The 7,191-nt window shown below is 38.1% G+C and overlaps 1 long non-coding RNA gene across 1 annotated transcript; it reads left to right on the top strand.

Moving 5' to 3' along the window:
• Positions 1 to 1,949: 1,949 nt before the first annotated feature.
• LOC136750613 (uncharacterized) lies at positions 1,950 to 6,492 on the top strand. The gene is made up of 3 exons (XR_010816916.1): positions 1,950 to 2,244; positions 2,365 to 2,457; positions 5,385 to 6,492. It is a non-coding gene; the product is annotated as an uncharacterized LOC136750613 (long non-coding RNA).
• Positions 6,493 to 7,191: the final 699 nt, after the last annotated feature.

Genomic DNA, 7,191 nt, shown 5'->3' with positions numbered 1-7,191 from the left:
TGCATTCTAGATTAACAAAGCAGGATGACAGGACCAGTTAGCTTCAGAGTCCTTTTTGGAGGTGAAGATGATGCTAGAAAACTAACCATTACATCCGGAATACCGACCTCTGTGGATTAATTGGCTCTTGAAATTAAGACCTTCTTTGGAGTAGCAGAGCAGTTTAGGCTTCAATACACAGATGTAGAGTTTGGAATGAATTTATGAACCTCTTGTCAGACATTCAAGATCGCAGTACTTTGAAAGTGGTATACTTACCATGTGACCATTGTCATCTCCTGACTCCCGGTCTTGCACTTGGACTAAAGCCTTTTTAGTGCCACGCTTTTCATATTGCGCCGAGATGCAGCTCCAGAAGGGAAATTATGAATTCAATGTGAATGTAACTCTCCTATCTCTTATCCCGAAACTCAGATCTGATATTCTTGAAGGCCTTGCAGAAGAAATTATTAAGTACACAGCATATTCAAAGGATGATCAGTTTGAAAAAGTTGATAAGGCCTTGATACAAACCCATACATGTTTGCGTGAGAAAGGAACTCGGACTGGATGTTGTGGATGGAAGCACTACATTAAGATCAAGATGATGAACTTCCGCACCAAGCGTGGCCGAGCTGGACACCCAGAATTCACTGTCAACTCACTTAATAACAAACAGAAAGGCCAGAGTAAACCAGCTGCAAACATAAAAAAGCCCCGGAGGGCAGAGGTTAATTTCTGTCCAAACCATCCGAGAGGTGAAACCACTGACAGCCTGGAGGTGGAAAGGGTTGCTCTATTGACCGAGGTAAAAAAATATATAACGAGATCTTGATCAAGGAAAAGATGCATCGTACCTTCTCATACCGACGACAAGAAATTCTTCAGGAGCCAGTGATTACAGAGGTCCGAAACAGATGGCCAGCACTGTTTTAAATTGGAGAAGTAAGTGTAGTTTGTTCCATTTGTTTGAAATGGAAATGCAAATTCATACAGTAACACATCTTGTTTAAAGTGAAGTATATTCTGTTGTGTCCTTTTTCATATTTTTTCAGGTCAACTTGGAGTTCATGCGTATAACAACTATACCACTGATATCAACATTCATTGGTCAACTGGACAAATACACCTGATGAAGGTTTTCTGTCACAAAGGAGGATGTGCAGGACAGAAAATCCGCACCATAATGGCACTGACAGCTAAAGTAAGTGTGTTTTTATGTATTGCATCATATATTCCACTGGTTACTCTTGTCTTGACAGGACTTCAGAAACCTCTCTCTCTCTGGCTCTCTTGCTCGCTTGCTCAAACACACACACACACACACACTTTCTCTCTGACATGCAGGGACAGAATCTTTCTCACACAGAAAAAAATAGTTTATTGACTTATTAGTGAACTTATAATCTCTCTCACACAAATACATACTTGTCCATCACACAATCTTTCTCTCTCTGTTTCTCTCTATTCAAATAAAAAAACTTTATTGGCATTATTGTTTAAATACAATATTGTTAAAGCATTATTCATATAACGGGTGTTAAAATAAGGTGCTAAATAATTAAGATAATTGTGTGTCTATACTTAGTGTTAGTTCACCCTAAAATGAAAATTGTCATAATTTACTCACCCTCATGTCGTTCCAAACCTGAATGACTCATGACTTTCATTTATCTTCGAAACACAAATGAAGATATTTAATCTGAGAAATTGCTGTCCCTCCATTGAAAGCTATGCAACTACCACTTTGACGCTTCAAAAGAGATCGTAAAACTAATACATATGAATCAAGCCAAATTTTCTGAAGATTTTAATCACATTTAATCATTCATCCACTCACACATCAGTTGTGGTAAACAGAAGCTTGAGCATGTTCACTTGAAGTGTGAGAACCAATGAGGTTCATTCTCGTGTTACGCAGCACATTTGAGCTTCCGCAAGAACCAATGAGGATTGTTCTCGCGCGTCAAGCAAGTATGGTTAAGCTTCTGTTTATGTTCGCTGATCAATGTTTATATGTGAATAAAAGCCTACATTCAATCTGTTCATCATATAAAGCGATCGTGTCTCTTTAGAAAATCTGGACTAAACTGCTCAATTCATATGGATTAGTTTTACGATCTCTTTATGAACTTTTTGAAGCATCAAAAAGTAGTTGTGTGGACTGTCAATGGAGGAACAGAAATCTCTTTGATTTCATTAAAAATATCTCCATTTGTGTTCCGAAGATGAATGAAAGTCTTAGGGGTTTGGAACGACATGAGGGTGAGTAAATGATGACAGAATTTTCATCTTTGGGTGAACTAACCTTTTAAAATTCAGCCTTACTTAAACTGTAAGTTAATGACTAATGTCATGTTTTTTGGGATCTTATGCTTATTTGAGAATGAAGACATAAACATCAAGCGGGATTGTATCGTGAGGTGCCTAAGTGTCTACCTCAATGAAGACATTGAGACACTCCTCAAATAATATGTGGTAAGTGTGTCAACCTACTCTCTTTGTTATTAATGTCTTATGGATATATTTACATTGATAGTTATGTTAATTTTCTCATTGGCTTCAATATCTAGCTTATGCCCATTGTGTAGTGTGCAGTGAATGATTAAACTATGCAACAATCAGTGCAGAGCATGATTGATCAATACCAGACAAATGAGAAGCTTTTCAACTGTAAATGACCTGGAAAAATTATCCAGTTGGTATTACAAAGTAAGGAAATTATGAAATCAGAATCATTATACAAAATTATGCTGATCTCAGATTTGGTGTAGATAGGGAAATTAATATGTAATTCATGGCAAAACAGTAACACAGTACAATTATCACTTCAATTACATGACTGAATCAATAGGAAAGAAACCGTCTGCTGCAAAATAAAATGTGAAGAATTTTGAAAAAAGCTTAACATGATAGTTCACCCAAAAGTGAAAATGTTGTCATCATTTTCACCCTCATGTTGTTCCAAACCGGTATGGAAAAAAAGTACTATGGAAGTCAATGGCTACCGTCAACTGTTTGGTTACCAACATTCTTCAAATTATCTTCGTGTTCAACAGAAGAAAGACACTCATACAGGTTTGGAACAACATGAGGGTGAGTAAATGATGACCTTTTTCATTTTTGGGTGAACTATCCCTTTAACTCATATTGAAATTTGCAGTAATTGAACCACTTTGTTTTTTAGCAAATCAAGACAGATATCAAGCCACTTGTTCACAATCACTGGAACATAATTTCCAGTGCTTGCATTTTTAAGCTTGGTTGTGTCCAGTTGCATCAGGATTTTCTTCTCCTTAGGGTAGTAGAGTTCATAATCAGTCCAAAAACCTAAAATTGCACTGGCTTTATTTTTAATATTATAGTCTGTTAAAAGTAATTAACAGCTGACTGTGGGGGAGAATTTGTAACTTTAAGGACTGTGATGCATTTAGTTTGGTTTGGTTTGTTGGCTTGCAGGTTTACAAAAGTAGCCTAGTATTTTGGTGGCAAACTTAAGGGCATTCATGGTGAGTTGATTTTATGAAACCCGTGCAACTAGGCATGCGGGCTGGCCGTCTGGATATTTTTTCTGAAGTGATGAGTAATTTTGCAAACTGGATGGTTAGACAAATGGGTGATCGGTGTTCTGGTCTTTCTGTTTTTTTGTGAGTTTTGAAAAGTGTTCCATTTAATTTACATGTATACATTTGATTGAGTCTACAGTGAGGGAAAAAAGTATTTGATCCCCTGCTGATTTTGTACGTTTGCCCACGGACAAAGAAATGATCAGTTTATAATTTTAATGGTAGGTGTATTTTAACAGTGAGAGACAGAATAACAACAAACAAATCCAGAAAAACGCATTTCAAAAAAGTTATAAATTGATTTGCATGTTAATGAGGAAATAAGTATTTTACCCCTTCGACTTAGTACTTGGTGGCAAAACCCTTGTTGGCAATCACAGAGGTCAGACGTTTCTTGTAGTTGGCCACCAGGTTTGCACACATCTCAGGAGGGATTTTGTCCCACTCCTCTTTGCAGATCCTCTCCAAGTCATTAAGGTTTCGAGGCTGACATTTGGCAACTCGAACCTTCAGCTCCCTCCACAGATTTTCTATGGGATTAAGGTCTGGAGACTGGCTAGGCCACTCCAGGACCTTAATGTGCTTCTTCTTGAGCCACTCCTTTGTTGCCTTGGCTGTGTGTTTTGGGTCATTGTCATGCTGGAATACCCATCCACGACCCATTTTCAATGCCCTGGCTGAGGGAAGGAGGTTCTCACCCAAGATTTGATGGTACATGGCCCCGTCCATCGTCCCTTTGATGCGGTGCAGTTGTCCTGTGCCCTTAGCAGAAAAACACCCCCAAAGCATAATGTTTCCACCTCCATGTTTGATGGTGGGGATGGTGTTCTTGGGGTCATAGGCAGCATTTCTCCTCCTCCAAACACGGCGAGTTGAGTTGATGCCAAAGAGCTCGATTTTGGTCTCATCTGACCACAACACTTTCACCCAGTTCTCCTCTGAATCATTCAGATGTTCATTGGCAAACTTCAGACGGGCCTGTACATGTGCTTTCTTGAGCAGGGGGACCTTGCGGGCGCTGCAGGATTTCAGTCCTTCACGGCGTAGTGTGTTACCAATTGTTTTCTTGGTGACTATGGTCCCAGCTGCCTTGAGATCATTAACAAGATCCTCCCGTGTAGTTCTGGGCTGATTCCTCACCGTTCTCATGATCATTGAACCTCCACGAGGTGAGATCTTGCATGGAGCCCCAGACCGAGGGAGACTGACAGTTATTTTGTGTTTCTTCCATTTGCGAATAATTGCACCAACTGTTGTCACCTTCTCACCAAGCTGCTTGGCGATGGTCTTGTAGCCCATTCCAGCCTTGTGTAGGTCTACAATCTTGTCCCTGACATCCTTGGACAGCTCTTTGGTCTTGGCAATGGTGGAGAGTTTGGAATCTGATTGATTGATTGCTTCTGTGGACAGGTGTCTTTTATACAGGTAACGAGCTGAGATTAGGAGCTCTCCCTTTAAGAGAGTGCTCCTAATCTCAGCTCGTTACCTGTATAAAAGACACCTGGGAGCCAGAAATCTTGCTGATTGACATGGGATCAAATACTTATTTCACTCATTAACATGCAAATCAATTTATAACTTTTTTGAAATTCGTTTTTCTGGATTTTTTTGCTGTTATTCTGTCTCTCACTGTTAAAATACACCTACCATTAAAAGTATAGACTGATCATTTCTTTGTCAGTGGGCAAACGTACAAAATCAGCAGGGGATCAAATACTTTTTTCCCTCACTGTACATATCTGTAATGTCAGAGTTTGCAAAACAATGTGCCTTTAATATTTTTGAATATAACACTGTGACTGGCTTTGGGACACAACTCACTCTTTATTTATCTTCCAGGACTGTGAAAGTGAAGAGGCTGAATCTGGGATAGCACAGACAACAATGGGCATCTATGTCATTCGGGCGGAGGGTGCTGGTCCTGGAGAAGAACCTTTAGATGTTGGTGTTGTACTGGAAGGTCTTGAAGATCTGCAAAACCTGCCAAGTGTCACAATTGGCTGCGTGATGCTTTGTATGCCCTTAATCTCAACTACCCTAAGGACCTCAAGTGTACATTTGAAGCATTTCAGAAAATCCTGATGGAACTGGATGCAAACAAGCTTTCACCAAAAGTCCAAGCACTGAAGATTAAGATGCTTCAGTGATTAATTGACAGATACGCTGAAGTTTTCCTCTTCAGTGCAAGTGGGTTGACTTGTTGCACTTTTTCTACTCGTTTGAATGAACTTTTAAACTTTAACAAAACTTGTAAAAATTGAAAATTAAGATAATTGTTTGTTATAGATATTTTTTGCTGTAGAACCTTTTATACTCCTGTACTCCTAACATGTAAACATGCATGAAAAGTGTGGTGGTGCAAAACCACTCTACCACTGAGCCTTATGGCATTTTTTGGTGTTCCAAATTATTGCATGTCACAGATATGTGAAAATGTTTAAGTACTGTAAACTAGTGTTATCATTGAATTAGATGTGACCTGATTTTTCTGTCTACCTCAAGTTTTGCAGTTTTTAAGCACAGTTCTTGAGGAAATGTATCTTATTGTTTTGCTGTAAAACCTTTTGTACTCCTGTACTCCTAACATGTAAACGTGCTTTAAGTGTGGTGGTGCAAAACCACTGAGCCTTATTGCATTTTTTGGTGTCCACCACCCTATCGTTCCAAATTAGTGCACGTCACAGATTTGTGAAAATGTTTGTGTAATGTAAACATGTTATCATTGAATCAAATGTGAGCTGATCTATCTGTCTACCTCAAGTTTTGCTGTTTTAAGCTGTTCTGTCTTTTGCATATATTTGTGCAATGAGGTTGATTGTGGCAACAACAACAACAAAAAAATTGAAAGTATTAAGCCTTGAAACATTAATTTTGTTTTTTATAAAATGTGAAACAAGGTGGTCTGACCATTCTTTTGTGAGTTGTATATTGTGATTGGGGAGGGGAAATTGGGGAGGAATAAATAAATACAAATGTATAAATATGACTAAAACACATTGGGGTTATTAATAAAAATTACTTAAACATGAAGTTTTTAAGTAAATTGGGTTTATTACATAATAATACATAATCCTGTTTCTTATTCATTTAAAACAAATTGGATTTATTGATACTTTTACATAAATCTCATGCTTACTCGTTTCATTTGTATATGACTTACACATATGTATCACATAAAGTTTATTACTTTGTTTATGTTAAAAATACGTAATCCAAATGGATGGAAAATGTATATGCAATCAAATTACATAAATCTTATTTATTAGGCCTAAATATTTTTTTGAGTGTGGTGTGCCAACCTATACGGCTCTGCGTGCCACAGTTTCGCTATCCCTGATATATACAGTGAGGGAAAAAAGTATTTGATCCCCTGCTGATTTTGTCCGTTTGCCCACTGACAAAGAAATGATCAGTCTATAATTTTAATGGTAGGTGTATTTTAACAGTGAGAGACAGAATAACAACAAAAAAATCCAGAAAAACGCATTTCAAAAAAGTTATACATTGATTTGCATGTTAATGAGGGAAATAAGTATTTGATCCCCTATCAATCAGCAAGATTTCTGGCTCCCAGGTGTCTTTTATACAGGTAACGAGCTGAGATTAGGAGCACTCTCTTAAAGGGAGTGCTCCTAATCTCAGCTCG

The sequence above is a fragment of the Amia ocellicauda genome, chromosome 5, assembly GCF_036373705.1.
Source record: "Amia ocellicauda isolate fAmiCal2 chromosome 5, fAmiCal2.hap1, whole genome shotgun sequence".
Taxonomy (NCBI): domain Eukaryota; kingdom Metazoa; phylum Chordata; class Actinopteri; order Amiiformes; family Amiidae; genus Amia; species Amia ocellicauda.
Note: the sequence above shows the minus strand (reverse complement) of the source record. Positions and strands in the feature narration are given on the sequence as shown.